At 42.8% G+C, this 25,385-nt stretch overlaps 1 pseudogene; it reads left to right on the forward strand.

Moving 5' to 3' along the window:
* The first annotated feature begins 15,180 nt into the window (after positions 1-15,180).
* On the forward strand, positions 15,181-16,108 carry LOC110543864 (vomeronasal type-1 receptor 94-like; annotated as a pseudogene).
* The last annotated feature ends 9,277 nt before the right edge of the window (positions 16,109-25,385 follow it).

The raw sequence follows: 25,385 nt of genomic DNA on the forward strand, positions 1-25,385 counted from the left end.
CTCAATGACGGAGAAAACAAGATATTCAATGGCAAAAACAAATTTCAATAATACCTACACACAAAATCAGTGTTACAGAAGACACTAGAAGGAAAAATACAACCCAAGGAAAGTAGCTACTTTCAAGAAAACACAGGAAATAATTAACCTCACTATAGTAAAAGAAAAAGCAACCAAGTGCAAAAACTTATAACCACAGCCGACATCAAAATCAAAGGATCTAAGAGCCACTGGTCATTAATCTCTCTTAACATCAGTAGACTCAATTCTCCAATAAAAAGACACAGACTAACAGAATGGATGTGTAGCAATTTGTTGCTAACAAGAAAGACACCTAAGTCACAAAGATAGACATTACCTGAGGGAAAAGGGCTGGAAGACTGCTTTCCAAGCAAATGGACCCAAGAAGCAAGCAGGAGTAGCCATTCTAATGACTGATAAAATAGGCTTTCAAACAAAATCAATCAAAAGATATGGGAAGGACACTTCATACTCATCAATGGAAAATTCCACCAGGAAGACAGCACTATCCTGAACTTCTATGCCCCTAATACAAGGGCACCCACATTTGTAAAAGATACATTGATAAAACTTAAACCACACAAAGATTCCCACACATTAATAGTGGGAGACTTCAACACCACACTCTCAAAAAAGGACTGATCAACAAAACAGAAATTAAACAAAGAAACAATGTCTCTAACAGAGGTTATGAATCAAATGGACCCAACAGACATTTATAGAACTTTACACCCAAACACAAAAGAATTTACCTTCTTCTCAGCACCTCATGGAACGTTCTCTAAAATAGACCATATGGTTAGTCACAAAGCAAGCCTCAACAGATACAAGAAGATTGAAATAATTCCTTGTATCCTATCTGATCACTATGGAATAAAGCTGGACCTCAATAACAACAGTAATAGTAAAAAGCCTCCACACTCATTGAAACTGAATAATTTGCTACTAAATGACATCTGGGTCAGGGAAGAAATGAAGAAAGAAATTGAAGTCTTCCTAGAAATCAAAGAAAATGAAGGCACAACATACCCAAACTTGTGGGACACAAGGAAAGCAGTGCTAGGAGGAAAGTTCATAGCACTAAGTACCTTCAAGAAGAAATTTGAGACAGCTCATTCAAGCAACTTAATCGTTCACTTAAAACCCCTGGAAAAAGAAGAAGCAGACACACAAAAAAAATGAGTAGACGGCTGAAAATAAACTCAGGGCTGAAATCAATCAATTAAAAACAAATAAAAAAAATTCAAAGAATCAATGAAACCAAGAGCTAGTTCTTTGAGAAAATCAACAAGATAGACCAACTCTTAGCCAAGCTATCTAAAAGGCAGAGAGACACCATCCAAATCAACAAAATCAGAAATGAAAAGGAGGACATAACTACAGACACCGAGGATATCCAAACAATTATTAGGTCTAATTTTAAAAGTCCGTATGGCACAAAATTTGAAAATCAAAATGCAATGGACAATTTTCTTGATCGATTCCACTTAACAAGCTGAATCAAGACCAGGCAAATCAATTAAATGGTCCTATATCTCCTAAGGAAATAGAAGCAGTCATTGAAAGTGTCCCATCCACAAAAAGACCAGGACCAGATGGTTTCAGCATAGAATTCTACCAGACCTTCAAAGAAGAGTTACTTCCAGTTCTCTTAAAACTATTCCACGAAATAGAAACAGAAGGAACATTACCAAACACATTCTATGAAGCCACAGTCACCTTGGTACCTAAACCTCACAAAGACGCAACAAAGAAAATTTCAGGCCAATCTCCCTTATGAACATTGATGCAAAAATACTCAACAAGACACTTGCAAACCCAATACAAGAACACATCAAAGATATCATCCACTATGACCAAGTAGGCTTCATCCCAGGTATGCAAGGGTGGTTCAATATATGGAAATCCATCAATGTGATCCATCATATTAACAAACTGAAAGAAAAAGACCACATGCTAATCTCCTTAGATGCTGAAAAAGCCTTTGACAAAATCCAACATCCATTCATGTTTAAAGTATTGGAGAGATCAGGGATGCAAGGCAAATACCTAAACATAGTAAAGGCAATATACAGGAAGCCTATAGCCAACATCAAACTAAACAGAGAGAAACTTAAAGCAATCCCACTGAATAGGGACAAGGCAAGGCTGCCCACTCTCTCCATATCTCTTCAACATAGTTCTGGAAGTCCTTGCTAGAGTAATAAGACAGTTGAAGGAGATCAAGGGGATACAAATTGAAAAGGACAAAGTCAAATTATCACTATTTGCAGATGATATAATAGTATACCTGTTTGACCTCAAAAACTCTACCATGGAACTCCTACAATTGATAAACACTTTCAGCAAAGTGGCCGGATACAAAATTAACTAAAAAAAAAAAAATCAGTAGCCCTCCTGTATACAAAACACAAAGGGCTGAAAATTATATTAGGGAAACAACACCTTCACAATAGCCACAACTGACATAAAGGAATTTGTACCTAACCAAGCCTGTCAAGGACATGTATGAAAAAAATTTTCCAGTCTCTGAAGAAAAAATTAGAAGAAGATATCAGAAGATGGAAAGATCTCCCATACTCATGGCTTGGCAGGATTAACATAGTAAAAAATGGCCATCTTACCAAAAACAATCTACAGATTCAATGCAATTCCCGTCAAATTACCAACACAATTCTTTACAGACTATCAAAGCAGATGCTGAGAATTTGGGCTAACTGTTAGGCAAAGATCATGGAATCTTATGAAAGAACTGGGAAATAGGAAGATCAGGAATGGACAGGAACTCCACAAGGAGAGCAACAGAACCAGAAAATTTGTATACAGGGGAATTTCTAGAGACTCATACTCCAACCAAGTACCATGCACGGAGATAACCTAGAATCCCTGCACAGACGTAGCCCATGGCAGTTCAGTATCCAAGTGGGTTCCATAGTAATGGGAAGAGGGACTGTCTCTTACATAAACTGATTGGCCTGCTCTTTAATCACCTTCCTCTGAGGGGGGAGCAGTGTTACCAGGCCACAGAAGATGACAATGCAGCCACTCCTAATGAGATCTGATAGACTAGGATCAGAAGGAAGGAGAGGGGGACCTCCCCTATCAGTGGACTTGGGGTGGTGCATGTGTGAAGAAGGGGGAGAGAAGTTGGGATTAGGAGGGGAGGAGGGAGGGATTTATGAGAGGATACAAAGTGAATAAAGTGTAATTAATAAAGTTAAAAAAATGACATTAAAAAAAAACAGTCATGTACTCAACAATGCTCCTGACAATTTTTCAGCATTCCAACAACCTAAGATCTAGAACACTCTGAACACAGGAACACAACTGTAGCCTGTGCATGAGTGAACTGTTATTTAGCATTCATAAAGGAGGAGACACCTGCACATGAATCAATGCCCATGAGCCCCAAAGCTAAATTTCACTTAGCAAAGTGAAATTTCAGTCACAGAGGAGCAGACATTGTATGAATCCATTTATAGATGACAGGACTCAGAGTAACCAACAGGAACAAAATCAGAATGTTATTCTAGAGTTTCAATAGCATACGCATTGTGGAAGTTTTGCTGGTGGGGTCTTTAGAGGCATTCGCTCTGGCTGGCCAGTAATGTGACTGTTCTCACCAATGTATGTCCACAATATTCAGAGGGGAACTGTGTATCTTCAGTCCATTTTCTCATTATGAAAATGTATACAGTTAGTTTAAACATGCTGCAAAAGCATTGCCACTGCAATTAAAAATAAAAGTATTCTAAAAGTATCAAGCTGTCATTTCTCAACAGTTTACAGTCCTTAAGGTAAATTTGCCTCAAGCAATGTATTGTCTGTTATTTCCTAATGCTCTGACTCTTAGTCTCAGGTTTCCCATGAAAGCAGAGAAGTCCTTCAGTTAAGCAGTGCTCTTAGGAAGCTACTCCTCAACCATGGAAGGGTTTCCCACCTTGTGCTGGCATCCAGTTATTACCTTCTGGATGAGATATTTTAAATTCAGTCAGAGCCATAAAGAAATGTAGATTAAACGTGGAAAATTACCTAGCTTGAAAACAAGTGATGGTGTGTAATTGTGGGCTTTTTCTTTTGTTATGTGGAAAAATCAACCAAACATAAAACATACCCAGCCCTGTATTTTTACATCAGTGATTGAAAAATCATATGTCCCTTAATGTTTCAAAAGAGCAACTCTGTAAGAGATTATGAACTAATAAGACTTATGTCCTATTACGTAGACATGCTCTTTATATGTCACTATGGTCATTCAGCTTTCAGGATTGTCACTTCTTTCTTAAACGAAAACTTTAATTATTTCTGATGTTTCCATCATGGGCCCCATTCCAACTCATGTCTCTGTTCCTTGGTTTCCACCCTGTACCCTTGCAACCTCTCCTCCAAATGAAATGAAATGAAATGAAAAGTTTTGCTGTGGAAGCCGTAGTGTGGCATCTTTTCTTTACTTGCTTATGTTCACTGCAATGAGTCATGGGTCTGGATTGAAGCCTCTGGCTTCTGCTACACCATCAAGACTGCATCCACACGGGGACTTCTCTCAGATGCCCTCTTGTTGCCCTGTGTCTTCGGAGATCCAGCAGCTTTGGATCTACAGGACCGGCCCTTTCATCCTCTCCAGCAGGTCACAGAAGGGCAGGTGTTGGGGTGGACAAACTCAAAGCTCTGGATTTGCCTGGGTGGTAGCTGAGTTGGTGAGCCTCCAGCTCTCCTGCACCCACACCCCAGGGTGAGCCCAGCAGCTCTCCTGCACCCACACCACAGGGTGAGCCCACCAGCTCTCCTGCACCCACACCCCAGGGTGGGCCCAGCATGGCCCTGGATATCCCACCTAGTGTTGCAGCAGGCAAGGAGCAAGGTCAGCTCTCCTGCTCTCATGCCGTTGAGGCCAAATCACCCGTGCCTTCACCACCAGGGCCAGCTCTGCTGTGCTGCCCAGGGGAGGTACAGGGCCCACTCTTCTGAGTGCAGCAACTGGGGAGAGGCAGAGACAATTCTCCTGCTCTCATGACCTTGGGGCCAGGTCTCCCACCTGCTACAGCTGGTGAGGGGCAATGTGTGAGGAGTGGGGAGGGCATCTCTTCCTCGCCCAAGCCATCCCACAGCAGAGCAGGGGCAGGCCCAGCTCCCCAGTGTGGTGGCCTTTGAGGGGTGGAATCAGCTCAGAACAGTGCTTCAGGTTGCATTCCAGACCAGGGACATCTGCATGGCCTCTGGTGGAAACATGGACCTGGGGCATCAAAAAGACCCTGGCTGCCATGGGACCAGGGACCCAGACTTGACTCCTGGCAGCAGCTTAGGTCCACATGTCCACATGGCCTCAGGTGGCAGTGGAGGCCATTCTGATCATTATGTCTTCCTCAGCAGCACATCCTTCAGACAATCACATGGTCTTCAGTGGCAGCCCTAACCCTGACATCCACTTGGCCTTTTTTGGTAACTTAAGCTACAGACATAGACAAAGACCCCAGCTGCAGCAGGACCTCACCTTGGCCTCCTCATGATGTCTGTTCCTCACTGCCATTAAGTTTCCATTTCCACCTTTTTCTACAGTGTGTAAACCCCTCCACTTCCTTTCTCTTTCATCTTTCTAACATGTACTCCATCTTCCCAATTTTTCCTTCACAATTTTTTCCATTGAAGGGGAAGCTGTGGCAGCGCTGGGAAGCCATGTGTGGATACTTAGCCTGGGTTGTCATTTCTTAAAGTAACTTTACAATTGGGTGCTGGCCTCTTTATTTTGGATATCATGAACACAAACATACACACACACACACCATAGAGAGACAGACTGACAGCAAGCAGACAGACAGAGACACAGAGACAGAGATACAGAAAACCTCCTAAGTTTAAATGCAGAATAGAGATGGAACATAACACAGCCTTGACCTCAACTAATGCCAGAAAAGTGTGAGCTTGCTCTATCCTGATTACTTATAAAGGGAAATCAAATGCAAGCCTCTAACCCAGGTGAGCTTTTCTATACTAATGACAGTTTCATTTGTCACTCAGTAACTGAAAAGAGCAATTTGGGGAGATGTTACAAATCAAAGCACACTCATACCCATGAGCAGTGATGTCACTGTCCATGTGTAGATCTCATAAGTTAGCCTTTAGGATCATTTAAAGAAATGACTTAAGAACTAGGTAATGTAGGCAGGGCAGCTGGAGAAAAAGATCACATGTCCTTTATACATACTGGGTTGGTCAGAAATGCGGATGACAGGCTGTATGCTCACAAAATTGAATGTTGTGAATGACTTATAGGGAGGGAATATTTACAGATACATAAAGATGGAGAAAATGGGGAGAAATTAATAAACTGTTAAAACAAACATGTGAACACATGAACAGGTCCAAATGTGTGGGCACATGCCTTTAGTGCCAGCACTTGGTTTCTGGGCAGAGACAGAAGAAGGCAGAGCTCTGTGAGTTCAAGGCAAGCCTGGTGTATATAGTGAGTTCCAGGCCAGCCAGGGCTACATGGGGAGACCCTGACTAAAAATAAAAGAGCATTCAATATCTCTGAATTTCCAAATCTCTCTAGAATCATGTTTCCATCTATGCTATATATTTAATTGTTGACATAAGACAGGAGGTTTTTATTTTTGAAGCCTTCTCTTCTAATTCTAATGTCCTTAATGTAAATCACCCACCTTAAAACAATATACTTGTTTCCCTTTTGTAAATGAGAATGTCATTGTAGCCAGGCTAGCCTTGAATCTTCTTGTCTCCACCTCTGGAGTCATCCCTTTATTCAGACTTTAGAGCTTGGCTTGTCCTCAGCCTCAGCTGGGTCCCATCTTCCTGTGGTCACCCCAGCTCTCCAACTCTGCCTTGAGCTCTCTGCATTGCATCTGATTTCTTCCACAATTCACCTTCAGATTTCACTCACAGCTAAAATCCTGCAACTAGGAGTTTGGATACACTGGAAAATACCTCAACAAAACAGGTGCTCCATGGGAAGCCTGACCTGGGGAGAGGCTGTCTGTCACACACTGTAGAAGGAGGACCCTCAAGTGGGCATGTAAATCATTGGAGGACCAAGAGTTCTGCATCTCAGAAGAGAGGTAGTACAGTGGAGAAATTGCTCAAAATTAAGCCTAAGGTGTAAAGTGAGAAAAGATACTGTTGTCTATTTGGTGCAAACTTTCTGATCACACCCGCAGGTGTGGCAAGGGAGCTCAGATAAAGTTTGTTCTCAGCCCTCCCCAGATGGCTGTAATCAGGACACAGGGAGTAAGATCAACAGGCAGAGAAGATGCTCCACTGGGATGCCAGGTCTCCATGACCCCAGCAGGATCATGTCACCTTCTACAGACACAGAAATAACATGTCACAGAGAGGCCTTAAATTCTTCCTTCACATAAGCTGTGCAGGATCTCCTCAGGAGCACAGTCCTCCCCTGCCACGTCCACCTGGGTAAGTGCTCTGCAGCCCAGGGCAAATTCAGAAGGTGGTAGGAACCCAGGCAGGCTGTGGGAGGAGGAGGCTAAAGAGGGGTTTTCAGCAGCTACAGAGGAGACTCTGAGCTCTGACAGACCATCAGCACAAGGGACTGTGTTCTGCATGGGCAGCAAGAATGTTTTCTTCTCAACATACTCATTTCCTTAATTTATAGACTTTCAAATTACTATAGAATTCATGTTCATTCCTGTGAACTAAATAACTCACACTGTATACCTGGATAAGCTGTTAAGTTACATTTCTTTTACTGATTTACCTATTCCTAAGACAAATTATCAGGGAAGTGAAAGGTCCGGAGAGCTCACTTTCCTCAGTTGTGCATCTGTAACATTGATGTGCACAGGACTATTTTGATGCAACAGCTTCTGTGCTGTGAAGTAAAAACTTCCAAATTCTGTGTAAGTAATAGAGGCTGCAGATTCAAAATCTCATTCCACAGAGGGAGACCCCACAGGACTGCAATGTGCCTTCTAGTGTTTGCTCATGGCCTCGATTCTTCTCAGCTCAATTTCAGAGATCACAAAGTAGTGGTGTCGGCTCTTAGCCTCTGCTGCCCTGATAGGAAGTGTCATTAAATGGCTATGATGATGAGGTTTCCAGGACACTAACTATTAATGCACAGTGACAGTGGCAGATTCCCTTCCCTGACTCACTGAGATCAGGAATCCTGGAAAGAGCTGTTTGCATGTTTTCTATTTTCTCTATGTTCTCCCCTTGTACTCTGTGCAATTTTTTATGATAGAAAAACCTGAATCTTATTTTCTTTGAGGAAACTTTGGAGAAATGAACCCCCTCACCCTGTCCTGCTCTCTTTATTTCATTTCCAGACTTATCCCAAAGCTCATCTTTACATGAACCTATGTGAAGAGATGGACAGGAACTGACCCCCCTCTCCTGTCACTGAGGCAATGAGCACACTGGGAGGGAGGTCACAGCTCTTAGCAGCAAAGCCAAGTCTCTCCTGAGGCTCCCCTGGGTGCTGGGGAGCAGGTTGTGCTGCAGCACTGTGCGGGGTCCAGTGTTTGTGCCTGGAGTCTGTCCCATGCTGCCCCTCAGGGACATCCAATCTTGCTGTTTCTGGAGGCTGATTTGGAAACCCTGTAAGACATCCTCACTCATACTCTGATCTCAGAGATGCTGTACAAAGGCTTCAAAGTTCAAAATCACAATTCTCACCCAGGCTTTCAGAAACAACTGTGATTCCTTAGCCCAAAGGCTCTTCATGATTTGCCTATAACATTACCACAGTTCATTTATTCCTGGCATCTCAGGAAACAGCACTGGCCTATGCTCGGTGAAGGTTTTGCCTTACCCTGAGTACCAGCCATTTCTCCCTAGAGTCTTCCTAGTTTTAAAGTTAGGATTGTGCCAAAGGTAGACATCCTGACTGAGTAACCTCCAGCCATTTTCACTGAGCAGGGACAGTGTCTCCACCAACCCCCTCTATGTGCTGATGCTATGGATTGTGGGTTGTCCATGATTTGGGTAACTGTGGGTTGACACAGGCTAAAGTCATGGCTTCTTGAATTCCTGCAGTACAGGGAGTTCAATTCCTCCCCCCACCCCCGGAACAGCTGTAGCCTTCACAACTGGCTTTAACTGAGGAGCTCTCAGGTTCCCCTTTGTCGTTTCTTGCTCTGTGCATGTTTCATTTTCCTAATCTGTCCAAATACCTTCCCTTCCTATTCTCCAATATAGCCTCTTCTAGTGGGACCTATTTCACATATAGGTGAGTTTTCCTGGTGCCATGTACAGAGTTTCATGCCTCTAGGAAGCAGCCTATTTTGTTGCACTGTGTAAAGTGCAATCATAGTACATGTTACAACAGGCTATCCGAGGCTGGGCACAGCTTACTGTCTCCTGTCCTCTTGGTTGGATGAGGTGGCTCTTAACCCATTTTGCATATCAGAGAGTGTGGGTCCTATGAGGTGGCCCTTAACCCATTTTGCATATCAGAGAGTATAGGTCCTATCTCCTGGTTTTTCAAACCATACTCAGCAAGGCAGATGAGCTGATGAGGCTCAGCTGGGAGGAGCCAGGCTAGAGGATTCTCTGTGGCTTGTTCCTGAGGAGAGGAACACTCACCAGATGGTTTTCTCTAGAAATTATAATCTGCCTGGAATCTGCATGCCTTACTGGTCCTTATTGTATAAGATTTAGAGGTAGCAGTCAGTGCATGTCATCTGTAGATATTTGGATGACTAGAGACATGTCTGTCCCTCCTGACAAGCCTGTATGTTTTCTCTTTCGCTACTATGGAATTCCACTTCCAGGACATAAGTGGTTTCAAGGAAGGAATCCCTGAAGCCATGATGTTAAGAATGTCACAGAGGATTCACTGTCTCTGTGACTGCCTGACTCTCCTAAGAGCTTTAGGTTTGTAGGGCTGTGGTTTCTGAAGAGATGCTGAAAACAGCACAGCCTGTGCCCTGCTCACTGCCTGGGCAGTCTGATAGCATGATGTGCTCACAAAGACCAAGTTCTCTTTTCCTCTTTCTTTTCTTGGAAGCTCAGTGGAATTGAAGAAAAAATGTGCATTTCCAGAAATGACATGAGAAAAAGCATTTTAGAACTCTTTTGCTTCTTAGTTAGCCAGTGCTAATACACATGCAATGCAAACTATTAGTTAAAATCTACAGGTGTGTTTTCCTTCCATGAAATAAGTATAGAATATGCACCTGCCACTCAGTGCAGAGACCAAAAAATGACATTCAGAGTGTGTGCTTCCGATGACATTTGTAAATGTAGTTTGTAATTCTAAAAAGCTGTAAATAAAGCTTGGAAACAATGGAGCCCCATCAGTCTCTCCATTGTTTTCCTGGGCTATCACAGCACAACTTTAATGTCTGAGTTGTTCAAAGTAGAGACAACTGCCATTTTGCCTGATCATTGGAAAACAGAACTGCCCCCAACCTACTGTGTTCTGCTTCTCGTGACTGGGATTTGGAAAACAAACCCATGAGCTTTATAAAGTATAATTAAGCACCACTCATTTAATCAACACTCTACTGCTATCTGGAGTACATGGTCCATAATCTTATAAAAGATTAACCTTTTCTAATGTAGCTACAGAACATTTATTTCAGAAAATCTGCTTTATTCAATGTTTCACCAATTATCTGCTTTGAGTCTAACTCCTGACAAGTTACCCCAAATTTGTGAAATTTTATCCCCTTTGCCTGTCCTTAGTATCTTCCATGACAATGTCCCATGGTTGTCACACGCAGTGGGATTCGCCAGTTGTGGTGACAATGTCACATGGTTTAAATAAGTGTAAAACAATTTCACTGTACACACTTGACTTTCAGTGATAAGTTTTTACTATAACACAGGAATTTGTTTACAAAATTAAATCTCCTGCATGCATGGTGTCTGTGCTGGAAAGTTTTATGGCAGCTTGAAACAAGCTAGAATTATTTTAGAAGAGAGAACCGCAGTTGAGGAAACATCCTCAGCAGACCGGCCTGTGGGCAAGCACCTGGTACAATTCTTGATGGATGTTGATTTCATATGGATGGCCATGCTCACTGTGAACAGTGCCATCCCTGCCTGGTGGTCCCAGGTGCTACAAAAGTAGGTTGAGCAAGCTCTAAGGAGCAAGCTGGTGAGCAGCACTACTCCATGGCCTCTCCATCAGTTCCGGCCTCCAGTCCCTGTCTTGAGTTCGCTCCTAGCTTCCCTGGCTGGGGAACTACAGGCTGTGTGGTGAAATAATCCCTCCTCTCCCTACAGCAACAGAAACCCTGTGCAAGACAGGAAGTGGTACTAGGCCGTGAGGTATGACTACGACAGACCTGACCTTGGGTTTTTGGAGAATTGTGGAAAGGTTTTGAAACTTTGGGCTGTAAAATACAGAGTGCTGATACTCCAGTGGATTATTTGGTGTGATATTAGAATGTAATGCTGAGAGCAGAGCAGATGATGGAGGCTTGTCTTATGCAGTTCCATAGGGAAGCTTGAGAGTCCCTTAAAAATTCTATGAGGGTCACTCATATTTTGAGTTAAGAACCACTAAAATGTTTAGTCTTTGTGGACTCTTGTCCTCTCCAGTCATACTAACTCCCCCTTCTTTCATATCATTCCCAGTACTCTGCCCAAGGTTTGGTTATGAGTCTCAGCATCTGCTTTGATACACTGCTAGGCAGAGTCTTTCAGAGGCCCTCTGTAGTAGGCTCCTGTCCTGGGCACAGTGGTCTATTCTGAGACTGTATCTCCAACCAAGGACCATGCATGGATATAACCTAGAACCCCTGCTTGAATGTAGCCCATGGCAGCTCAGTATCCAAGTGAGTACCCTAGTAAGGGGAAAAGGGACTGTCTCTGACATGACCTCAATGGATAGCTGTTTGACACCCCCCCTCCCCTGAGGGAGGAGCAGCCTTGCTAGGCCACAGAGGAGGACATTTCAGCCAATCCTGAAGAAATCTGATAAGCTAGGGTCAGATGGAAGGGGTGGAGGACCTCCCCTGTCAGTGGACTTAGAAAGGGGCAGGGAGGAGGTGAAGAAGGGAGGGTGGGATAGGGAGGAAATGAGGGAGGGGGCTACAGCTGGGATACAAACTAAATAAACTATAAGTAATATAAAAAATAAAAATTTAATTAAAAAAAAGAATCACTAAAATGAAACCTTTGCCTTGCTGGAACAATTAAAATCCTCTATTTTCTCAGCTTCAGCACACAGACACTGTGGTCTAAATACTTTTAAGGCTGCATCTCATGCTGGTAGCCAGACTTGGTAGCTAAGGAGTCTCTCAGGTGTTCAAGGCCAGCCTGGACTAGGGAGGGAGTTCAGGACAGCGAAGGCTACACAGCAAACCTTGTCTCAACAAACAAACAAATAAATAAACAGAGTTTCTCAGGTAGTACTGTTCTGAAACATTGAGGGATCGTGGAGTGAAGCTGTGACTTGGCACCATAAGACTGTATAGAGTCCCTGAAGAGAGCCAAGAGGCCACTGATGAAGGCTCGGCCCCGTTGCAGTGCAGAGCCAAGCCATTTGGAGATGTCAGTATCACATGCCAGCAGCAGCTGCTGTGGGGCGAGGCCAGTTTGAACCTAGGAGACAAGCTGTGTGGAAGGCTTTGCCAGCACTGTGGAGGAGCCCAGAAGATCACTGGTGAGTCCCAGAAGCCTGGCACTGAGAGTTATGCTGTTGGACTTTGTTGAACTTGATTGTGACTGTGCCCTGGTTCTTCCCTTTTACATAAGAAAATACTTATTTATTGTTATTTTACAGGAGCCCACAAAGTCTCTTGACATTGAACTTTTAAAGGGATTTTGGAGATTTACAGTTAGTTTGGAGTTCTAGAGAGACCGTGGGTTTTTTAGAGAGACTTTGAAAATGTTAGAGAAACTAGATGTTTCAGAGATTTGAATATTTTGGAGAGGTTTTGAATGTTGAAAGAGACTTGAGAGATTGAAATTTTAAAAAACATGAAACTTTTATATTGCAATGTTGACATTAGTTTAATATCTTGGGAACAACAAAATTGAGAAACAAAGTTATAGTGTAACAGAGATGTGTTCAGTGTCAAGTAGTGTCAGCTCTTTTCTCTTTTTCTTTCTTTTTTTAATGAGGTTTCCCTATGGAGCTTCCTAAACTCACTGGCCGAAACCCCCTGCTACTCTATTTATTTTTTTTAATTTTTATTTTTTATATTAATCACAGGTTATTTACTTTGTATCCCAGCCTTAGCCCACTCCCTTATTCCCTCCCAATCCTATGTTCCCTCCCTCATCTCCTCTCTGCCCCTTTTCAAGTCCACTGCTAGGGGATGTCCTCCTCCCCTTCCATCTGACCCTAGCTTATCAGTTATTCTATAACCTAGAACCCCTGCCTGGATGTAGCCCATGGTAGCTCAGTAACCAAGTGAATTTCCCTAGTAAGGGGAACAGGAACTATTTCTGACATGAATTCAAAGACTGGCTCATTGACCACACCCCCGCCCCCAAGGGAGGAACAGTCTCACTAGGACATAAAGGAGTACATGGCAGCCAGTCCTGGCAGCTGTTTTTGTCTTTTGTTTGTTAAATCAACACAAGCTAGAGTCATTTGGGAAGGGAACTTCAGTTGAGAAAATACCACACTAGATTGGCCTATGGGCAAGTGTGTGATGCATTTTCTTGATTGGTGATCTATGTGAGAAGGCCCACATCACTGTGGGTGCAGGCTCTGGGCTCAGGGATCTTGATACTAGAGAACACAGACTAAGAAAACCATGAGACACAAAGCTATTAAGCAGCATCCTTCTGTGACCCTTGCCTCAGTTCTTGCCCCAGGTTCCTGCCTCAAATTCTTCCTCAGCTTCCTTGCATAATGGATTATCAGCTGTAAGATGAAATAAAGGCTTCCCAACCCAATTTGGTTTTGGTCATGGTGGTTTATGTAGTCTGTGTCTAAATAAAGAAACTGCAGTAATTCAACAGCATGTACACCACACCTATTAATATAAACAGAGACCAGCATATCAGGTATGTGGAGAAGTATCACAGCTCCATTATGGAGAGAGGGAATGTTGACTCCTATGGAGTCTGCCTTTCAAGACTGAGTTAGACCATTTTTCTTTAATCAATTCTGTAATATGGACAGCTCCAAGTCTGTTATAACTGTAGTTTTATTTACTCCCTGACTTCACACGCTGAAGGAGAAAGACACGGCATATGGTCCTGCTGACATTTGCCCTCTCTGCCCTTCTCTTGGAGCAGCTCTGGACTGAGAGCAGAACCAAGCAAGATGCAGGTACAGAACAGTGATCAAAGACTGAATCGTCCACCCACCAGAGTTCTCTGAAAGGACTCAGTGCCAATGTGCTACTGTTTTCTGATTTATTTGTCTTTTATCTTCTCTGTTTCAGGAAGGGACAGCGCTGAACAGTCATTATGAGCTGCCAGAACTCTCCCAGAGCACAAACATAAGCCGCTGACACATCCACAGAGACCATCATGTGCTGGAACTCTCCCATATTTGGTGTGTAAACAGCATGTTCTTGCTCACCCAGTGTCTCTCTGACACAAGCACTCTGCTCTTCACATGTTCAAGAGGAGGTGACTGGAACCCCGCCTCAGAGTATTCAAGGAGACAATTGGAGGAAACAGCAGATCATGAATAAAATAAAAAACATCTGGATCATAGATTACAACCCCAACATTTGCTATAGAAATTTTCTAAGAAATTAGGATTTTCAATAGAGTACAGATAGCCCTGAATAAAACAAGTGCATACCCAATCCATGGGACCGCTTTTATTGGCAAGGTCTGGTTTTTTTCTTTTACATATCCTCCTCATTCAGACTCCACGAGAAAGGGTAAAACTCTGTCTATGAATTACCTGGCCATCAAGATGTTGTGGGTGAGAACCAAGTAAGATGCTGCTCCTGCTCCAGTAAAACCCAAACCTGCAAACATGAGAGCACATAATTGCTGCTATTTTTAATGTTGAGGGAGCTCACACACTGGTGCAGCCACCATGGGACACAGGGTCCAGGCATGGCTCAGCTTAGGACAAGTGAGAGCAGGAGGATGGTCTGTGGGGTAGGAGTTAGAATGGAGGTCTTCAGTGGAATAAGCATTCAGGAGCATCTGCATGTTTTCCTGAGGCCAGAAGACTGGTCTGGAGTGGTGTCTGAGGTTTTGCTCATGGTGAGTCATTGTATTACTTTTCTCCTCAGCCACTCTTTGTTTCCACATAAGATGACTTCACACTCTTCTGACATAAGGAACATCTTCTTCTCTGAAATTGGCATTGGGATCTCAGCCAACAGCTTCCTTCTTCTCTTCTACATCCTCAAGTTCATTCCTGGGCACAGGCCCAGACCCACTGACGTGCTCATTGGTCTGCTGGCCATAATCCACCTACTGATGCTAATGTTCATAGTATTCATAACTATGGACATTTTTATTTCTTTGAGGGGATGGGATGACACCATATGTAAACTCATTGTCTACCTGTACAGAATTTTTAGGGGCCTCTCCCTTTGTACCACCAGCCTGCTGAGTGTCCTCCAGGCCATCACCCTCAGTCCCAGAAGCTCCTGTCTAGCCAAGCTCAAGCACAAATCTGCCCATTACATCTCATGTGCCCTTCTTTTTCTGAGTGTCCTCTATATGCTCATTAGCAGTCATCTCTTAGTATCGATTATTGCCACTCCTAATTTGACTTCGAACAACCTCATGTATGTTACTAGGTCCTGTTCTCTCCTACCCATGAGTTACCTCATGAAAAGCACATTTTCTACACTGCTGGCCATCAGGGAAGCCTTTCTTATTAGTGTTATGGTCATCTCGACTTGGTACATGGTGGCTCTCTTGTGCAGGCACAGGAAGCAGGCCCGGCATCTTCACAGCACCAGCCTTTCTCCAAAAGCATCCCCAGAGCAAAGAGCCAACAGGACCATCCTTCTGCTCTTGAGCTTCTTCGTGTTGATGTCCATCTTGGATGGCTTTATCTCCTGCTCAAGAACTATGTTCCTGAATGATCCAACATCTTACTATATCCAACTCTTTGTGGTCCACATCTATGCCACAGTCAGCCCTTTTGTGTTCATGAGCACTGAAAAACATGTCGTTAACTTTTTCAGGTCTATGTGTGGGAGAACATAAATGTTTGAATATTCATTGATCATTGATGGGCACATTTCTTTATAAGAGGACCCAATACACTGGCATCAGAACTGTCAGTCATGGCATGGTGTTCACATGCTTTGGCATACATGAAAATATAAAGTAATGGTTTTTTTTCTGTTAAAATTATTTATTTTAACCTGTGTGGTAACAAACATGTAGCAGAAAATTAAACCTCATTCCTTTTGTGATATGACTAGGGCATTTTTGTTTCATTTTATTTTTTCTTATTTTATCTTTTTCCTCAATGCGTCATTATGGGAATCCTATGAGGTGGCTCTCATGCGTCATGGCTGTGGACAGCTCACACTGTTTTGAAGAATTTAACCACATCTAACACATTTCAATATTTCAATTTCCTGTGTTATAGCTATTTTGACAAATTAAATAAGGAGGCATTTCTTGCCATCGTTACACACTCCTGAAAGAAAGGAATTATTCACAGAACGTTCAGAACATAATTCTGTGCAAGAAGCACATGTGATGTATACAGCAGTGCGAACAACAATCGAATTTAAAATTCTCAGAGTTATCAGAACTTATGACCCAAACACAGCCTCTGCACAGCATTGGAACCTCGTTCAGTCTTAGGGTGCAAGGCAGTTAATTCCAGCACTGGGCACCGAGGTATGGTGCCCTGGAAAACAGGAAAGACCCACACCACTGGCCAGCTCCCTTGAGGTTCAACATTCTACAATACATTTCTTCCAAAACCAAATTCCTCCTCCTTTCATCTCTGCTATAAATAGATTGGGATAAAGTCTGTTGTTTGGGGAAACATTTATACTCATGAGGCAGTTTATCAGACTGTAATAAGGAGGTTTAATAAGCCAATCAAACATATGTGATCTAGATTACTGTGCAAGGAGACATGGCAACACAGGGGGCATGAAAAGCCTTGTTTAAGTTAATTTGGGATTCAGCTTTTGGATTGATGTCCCCTGGGCTTATTGTTCCCATACAATGAACTGCTTCTTGGCTTCAGCCTGGTTGTCCCATCTCTTGGTTGTTTTCTGTGTCAGTTGAACATAGACAAACCATGAAATGTTAAAGGGTAGGAAAAATTTTTCCAAGCACATGGACCCAAGAAGCAAGCTGATGTTGCCATTCTAATATCTTTAAAAAAAAAAAAAAAAAAAAAAAAAAAAAAAAACTTCTAACCAAAATCAATTAAAAGAGATGGGAAAGGACTCTTCATACTCATCCAAAGGAAAATGCACGAAAAAAAAATGTTAATTCTGAACATCTATGCCCCAAATTCAAGGGTACCCACATTTGTAAATGAAACATTACTAAAGTTTTAACCACACATTGAATCTCTTACATTAAAAGTGAGGGACTTCAATACACTACTGTCAATAGACAGGTCATCTAGACAAAAATGTTGTGAGTCAAATGGACCGAACAGAAGTCTAGAAAAAAGGAGTAGACAGCTGGAAATAATCAAACTCAGGGCTGAAATCAATCAATTAGAAGGAAATAAAACAATTCAAGGAATCAATGAAACGAAGAGCTGGTTCTTTGAGAAAATCAACAAGATAAACAAACCCTTAGCCAAGCTAACTAAAAGGCAGCAAGACACCATCCAAATAAACAAAATCAGAAATGAAAAGGGGGACATAACTACAGACACTGAGGAAATTCAAACAACAATTAGGACTTACTTCAAAAGTCTATACAAAAAAATTTGAAATTTTAAATGAAATGGACAATTTTCTTGATCGATTCCACTTACCAAAGCTAAATCAGGACCAGGTAAATCAATTAAATAGTCCTATATCCCCCAAGGAAATTGAAGCAGTCATCGAAAGTCTCCCATCCAAGAAAAGCCCAGGACCTGATGGTTTCAGCACAGAATTCTACCAGACATTCAAAAAAGAGCTAACTGCAGTTCTCATCAAACTATTCCACAAAATCGAAACAGAAGGAACATTACCAAACTCATTCTATGAAGCCACAGTCACCTTGGTACCTAAACCTCACAAAGACCCAACAAAAAAAGAGAACTTCAGGCCAATCTCCCTTATGAACATTGATGCAAAAATAATTGCAAACTGAATACAAGAACACATCAAAGATATCATCCAACATGACCAAGTAGGCTTCATCCCAGGTATGCAGGGGTGGTTCAATATACAGAAATCCATCAATGTGATCCACCATATTAACAAACTGAAAGAAAAAAAACCACATGATAATCTCCCTAGATGCTGAAAAAGCATTTGACAAAATCCAACATCCATTCATGTTTAAAGTATTGGAGAGATCAGGGATACGAGGCACATATCTAAACATAGTAAAGGCGATATACAGCAAACCTATAGCCAACATCAAACTGAACGGAGAGAAACTTAAAGCAATCTCACTGAAATCAGGGACAAGACAAGGCTGCCCACTCTCTCCATAGCTCTTCAACATAGTTCTGGAAGTCCTTGCTAGAGCAATAAGACAGTTGAAAGAGATCAAGGGGATACAAATTGGAAAGGACAAAGTCAAATTATCACTATTTGCAGATGATATGATAGTATACGTGAGTGACCCCAAAAGCTCTACCAGGGAATTCCTACAGCTGATAAACACCTTCAGCAAAGTGGCAGGATACAAAATCAACTCAAAAAAAAGATCAGTAGCCCTCCTGTATACAAAAGACAAAAGGGCTGAGAAAGAAATTAGGGAAACAACACCCTTCACAATAGCCACAAATGACATAAGGTACCTCAGAGTAACCCTAACCAAGGAAGTCAAAGACTTGTATGAAAAAAAAATTCCAGTCTCTGAAGAAAGAAATAGAAGAAGATATCAGAAGATAAAGAGATCTCCCATGAACATGGCTTGGCAGGATTAACAGTAAAAATGGCCATCTTACCAAAAGTAATCTACAGATTCAATGCAATTCCCATCAAATTACTAACACAATTCTTTACGGACCTGGAAAGAAAAATTCTCAACTTCGTATGGAATAACAAGAAACCCAGAATTGCTAAAACAATCCTCTACAATAAAAGATCTTCTGGAGGTATCTCCATCCCTGATCTTAAGTTGTACTATAGAGCAACAGTTTTAAAAACTGCATGGTACTGGCATAGAAACAGAATGGCGGATCAATGGAACCAAACAAAGGGCCCAGAAATAAACCCACACACTTATGGACACCTGATCATTGACAAAGGCGCCAAAACCATACAATGGAAAAAAGATAGCATCTTCAACAAATGGTGCTGGTCCAACTGGATGTCTACATGTAGAAAAATGAAAATAGATCCATACTTATCACCCTGCACAAAACTGAAGTCCAAGTGGATCAAAGACCTCAACATAAAACCAGACACATTAAATCGGCTTGAAATAAAAGTGGGGAATACCCTAAAACTCATTGGTACAGGGGAAAACTTCCTGAAGAGAACACCAACAGCACAGGCTCTAAGAGCAACAATCAATAAATGGGACCTCATGAAACTGAAAAGCTTCTGCAAAGCAAAGGCACCATCATCAAAACAAAGTGACTGCCTACAGATTGGGAAAGAATCTTCACCAACCCTTTATCTGATAGAGGACTCATATCCAGTATATATAAAGAACTAAAGAAGCTGAAAAGCAGCAAACCAAGTAACCCACTTAAAAAATGGGGAACAGAGCTAAACAGAGAATTCTCAATAGAAGAATATCGAATATCAGAGAAGCACTCAAAGAAATGCTCAACCTCATTAGCCATTAGGGAAATGCAAATCAAAACAACCCTGAGATTTCACCTTACATCCATCAGAATGGCCAAGATCAAAGACTCAAGTGATAACACATGCTGGAGAGGTTGTGGAGAAAGGGGAACCCTTCTCCACTGTTGGTGGGAATGTAAACTTGTACAACCACTCTGGAAATCAATCTGTCACTTTCTCAGACAAGTAGGAATAGCGCTTCCCCAAGATCCAGCCATACCACTCCTGGGCATATATCCAAAAAAGGCTCAAGTACACAATAAAGACATTTGCCTAACCATGTTTGTAGAAGCTTTATTTGTAATAGCCAAAAGCTGGAAACAACCCAGATGCCCCTCAACTGAAGAATGGATACAGAAATTGTCTTACATCTACACAATGGAGTATTACTCAGCAATGAAAAACAAGGAAATCATGAAATTTGCAGGTAAATGGTGGGATCTGGAAAGGATCATCCTGAGTGAGTTGTCCCAGAAGCAAAAAGACACACATGGTATATACTCACTCATATAGACATACAACATAGGACAAACCCACTAAAATCTGTGCATCTAAAGAAACTAAGCAAGAGAGAGGACCCTAACCAAAATGGTCAATCCCCATCCGGAAAGGCAAAGAGGATGGACATCAGAAGAAGAAAACAGGAAACAACCTAGGAACCTTCTACAGAGGGCTTCTGAAAGCCAGAAGAAGAAAACAGGAAACAAACTAGAAACCTACCACAGAGGGCCTCTGAAAGCCTCTGCCCTACAGACTATCAAAGCAGATGCTGAGTCTGATGATCAACTGTTGGGCAGAGTGAATGGAATTTTATGTAAGAAGTGGGAAATAGTAAGAGCTGGAGAAGACAGGGTCTCCACAAGGAGAGCAACAGAACAAGAAAATTTGAACACAGGGAAATTCCCAGAGACTCATACTCCAACCAAGGACTATTCATGGAGATAACCTAGAACCCCTGCACAGATGTAGTCCATGGCAGTTCAGTGTCCAAGTGGGTTACATAGTAATGGGAAGAGGGACTGCCTCTGACATAATCTGATTGGCCTGCTCTTTGATCACCTCCCCCCTGAGGGGGGAGCAGCCTTACCAGGCCACAGTAGAGGACAATGCAGCCACTTTTGATGTGAACTGATGGACTAAGATCAGAAAGGAGAGGAGAACCTCCCCTATCAGTGGACTTGGGGAGTGGCATGCATGCAGAAAGGGGAGGGAGGGTGGGATCGGGAGGGGAGGAGGGAGGGGCTTATGGGGGGATACAAAATGAATAAAGTGTAATTAATAAAAAAAAGTCTAGAGAATATTTCACCCAAACAAAAAAGAATATACCCTCTTCTCAGCATCTCACCAAACTTTTTCCAAAATTGGCTACATACTCAGTCAAAAAGTGGGTCTCAACAGGTACAAGAAAATTGAAATAAACACCTGTATCCTATTGCACTCTCATGGATTAAAGCTATATTTCAACAACAGAAATAACAAAAAACCCACAAACTCATGGAAACTGAATAACTCTCCACTCAGGGACCCTGGGTCAAGGCAGAAATAAAGAAGTTAAAGACTTCCTAGAATTCAAGGAAAATGAATGCACAGCATACCTGAACTTATGAAACTTTATTCAATGTTTAAAATTTTTTTCATTGAGTAAGTTTTACATCCTTGTTTAGATTTACTCTGAGGTTAGTTACTTATTTACTTAGTCATTTTCTTGAGATTCCTTTGAATGGGACTGTTTCTTCCTCAACAGGTTTGTTATCACTACACACGAAAAGTACACACACACACACACACACTTGTGTGTCCTGTTACTTTGTGAAGCTTTGGGTCACCAAAAGGGACCTTTAGGGTCTTATTGACATTGAGGATCATGTTAGCTGCAAATAGCTTGAATTCTCCATTTGTATTTCTGTTATCTCATTGTTATGTCTTATGTCTATAGCTGAGACTTGAAAGACTGTAGTAGGTAAAAGTGGAGAAAGTGGCACCCTTTTCTCACTCTTGATTTTTAGTGGAAATGCTTGAGTTTCCCCAATTTAAGATAACATTGATTATAAATTTGTCATATAGAGACATTATTAGATGGAAGTGTGTTCATCTATCTCTGTCTCTTTAGGTCTTTATCACAAAAAGTTGTTAGACTTTCACAAAGGCCTTTTATGTACCTATTGACATGATCTCATGGCTTCTCTTTTCGAGATCTCTTTCTTTTTGAGGGCCTCTAACTCTGTCTATTAACTAAAATATCCTGGGAAGCAGGTCTCAGGCATTGTCATCTCATAGAAACTAGGATATAGCAACTAGTCCAGAGCACGTGTTAATGGCCAGAGGTCCAGAGTAGGTCAGGATGGATGTTAAGCCTGGACCTGTTACCCACTGATGGAACTGAGAAGATTGTTGGCCTCAGAGAGCCTTTGTTACTGGTTTGTCAAACTGGGAGGGAAGTGCTTACTTCTCAGGGTGTTGGGGAATTGAGCAAGTAGTAGACAGTAGGTGTTTAATACTTCCTAAGTGCTTCCTAAGAATGCCAGGAGTAGACTTCTTGTATTCTCACCAGAAGACAGCCTGCAGAAAAGCTCTTTTGCCTGGCCCATGGTGGACACCTCAGACAGATGTCTGTCAGTGAGTGTGGATGTTGTCACTGTAGACAAAGGTGGAAGGAGTCAACACCAGTTACTGCTGCTCTCTGGCTTCTGACTCAGTATAAATCTTACATTTTCCATCATTTTCTACAAGAAAAAGATAGCTCTTATTCTTGAGAGCTCCCTGGAAGCCAACATTTGGTTTACACAACTCCCCTTGCCCTTTCTTGGCAGAGCTGAATCAGTAAGATTTTGAAATGGAAACAAAGGATTCTGGTCCATGGTGACCTGGTGAGTACCATAGCAGACCACACTGCCCACATGAGGGATTACTCCTCCAGGGCCAAGAAAATCTCTCAGTTTCAGTTCCTCCCCCTAACCTCCTCCAAGACCCCAACAAAAGATCACCAGGCATTGACTTTCCTCACTGCCCTCTTTTCTTGTTTTTGTGCTTAGGCTGTGGAAAAGAATCTAAATCCAGAAGACCAGCAACCTGTCTCACTAATTCCCTCCTTAGGGCTTTGAGGCTTATTGGATAGAAGCACCAGAGCCCACTGAGCACTCCTTGAGCCCTGTCCAGGCTCTGGCCTCCTCAGAAGGCTCCCAGGCAGAAAGTCCTTTCTATAGGTATCAATGTTGAAGTTCAAGATCCCTGGACTTCCCTGTGTCTCCTGTGCCTTGTCTCTAGATACAAAAATGCTGTTCAGAATGACAACAGTAAGAGAAGGAACATGACAGAGCTTGGCATTGTTGACACAGCCCAGCAGCGCTGTATTGGTCATGGGAATGATGGCGAATACTGTCAGCTTCATGGGACCCAGAATCCACAGGACCCTCACTCAGCACGTTCTGGGCATGTCTGTGACAAAGTCTCTTGACTAGTGTACTTTTGGTGGGAAGACTCACTGACTGTGGATAACCCCGGCCTGGGTTCCTAGGCTGGGTGAAAAGAAAGCAGCTGAGCACCGTGGTTCATCTCTTTGCTCCTTGAATCTGGAAATTTTACCAGTAGCTTCATCTCCCTGCTATAATGTCATCCCCCTCACGATGGGCTGCACCCTCAAACTGCCAAAATAAACGCTTTCATTCTAAAATATGAATAAATAATTAAAGCACCTAATACCTCTCCAAAGAGGTACCCTGTTCAGTGTGAGCTTTTTCCTCTGCTCCCGGGATCGCCCCGTAGGTTGTAGGCAGTCTCTCCTCATCTGGCCTTCTCTCTAGAACCAGAATCACCTTCCTGTCATAAGGCCATTGCCTAAGGCCCAGGACACAAGTGAGGCTGTGACAGCTTCCCCCACCTACTCCAGGCTGCAGAGGAATTTGCCCTGAAAGATGAGCCTGCCTCCCACAATGCTTTGCAGCTCACCTGGGTTGGTCACATTCAGGATCCCTGCTGCTGCCATAGCCCAGGAAACCTAAGGGGAACAGTAAAAGCCATGACATCTTTGGGTTGCCCCAGAGAAGCCAAACCCTAGCCTAAGCTGTTGCATTACCTCTCCCGGGCACGAGGTGGCAGGGTTTTCTTGCCTGCTTTCTGTAGTCTGTACTCAGTCCCCTCCTGGGTTCTGGCCCTGCACCCTAGGTTTGCTCACTCCTTAAAGCCCAGCAGATGCTTGGGGAAATAAGAAGTAGGAGAGGGCAGGTTCACGACCTCCCTAGTTTTCCCCGGAATCTTGAAATGTTTTTGTTTTTTGTTTTTTGTTTTTGTTTTTGTTTTTCCCTGTGTCAAAACTTCCGCGTGTTACACACATATTTCAGGTGGCGAGTGAGGAAAAAATAAATAAAAGTTGTTTTGCACGCTCCCTTTTTCCCTAAAGCCTACCGGCACTGTGTGTTTAGGAGACACTGTGGTTGGGCTAGAACACACATAAATCATGTCCGAGTGCAGGATTGATAGCCCTGTGCCGGGCTGATAGCCCTGTGCATCTAACTCTGGACTCCTCCTTACTCCTGGGATGTAGCCATCTTACAAAGCAGAAGAGGAAGAGAAATTAAGGGGATAGATTTCAGATGCAGAGAGACTAGTGCGATAAGTAGGATGCTGCAAGAAATAGAGGCCCAAGTGACCTGCTGACCCTTGGGGTCCGAAGTGATGACCCTTGGGGTCCGAAGCGCTATGCAGGATAGACTTAATTAAGGACATTCCTCCTACCTCCAGGTTCCTGCACTTTAGATTTTCTCACCTGTGGGAGATGCTTCCCTGCTCCTTCCTGGAATGCTCTAGAGTCTAGAATGCAAGAGTCCCCTCCTATAGCATGCTGACGCCAGCTCTGTGCAAACCTGATAGTGGATCCATTGGAGAAAAGAGCCCCTACAGTCCTTGTCCTAGGTTTTCTCTTGTCTTCCTCTTTGCCAACAAGGCTCTCTCTGGCACCAACTGTACATTCCCAGGACCAAGCTAGGATAGGTCCCCATCTTAGCTCCTGTGGTAGCAGGGACCAATGCAAATTATGAAGGTGACAGGTCAAAGGTGCCAGACATTCTGGAAGAGCACTTAGACACCCCAAACGCTCTCTGAATTAACCTGGTATCCTGTTGCCTGCCAAGTGTGAGTGATGGAGTACCCCCACACCCAACATGAGCCCCAGCACAGTCAAGTACATGAAGTCAGCTCACAGCCTAAGTGGTGTTTAGCTTAGGAAACCATGGCTTCTCCCTGCAGGATAGGGCAGTGGGTGTAGTTCCAGAGATGGAAAATGGTTGTATTTCCCAAGGTGAGGTACCCAAATCTCCTTCAAGCCCTCGCTTGCTGTGGCATTGGTGCTGGGTGGGTCTGTGTGACCTCATCAAATCTTGCTCATATTTCCAGAACAGAAATGGACCCAGAGGACAGGGCAGTAAAAAAGACAGAGTCCTACCACATCCATATGTTGACAGCTGTGGCAGTCACAGGTGTCCTCCTTTTCTTTCTAGTGTGATAAAACCATGAACAGAAACATCCTGGGGAGGAAAGTGTTTATTTCAGAATATACTTCCCACATTA

This window comes from Meriones unguiculatus, chromosome 5 (assembly GCF_030254825.1).
Source record: "Meriones unguiculatus strain TT.TT164.6M chromosome 5, Bangor_MerUng_6.1, whole genome shotgun sequence".
Classification (NCBI taxonomy): Eukaryota; Metazoa; Chordata; class Mammalia; order Rodentia; family Muridae; genus Meriones; species Meriones unguiculatus.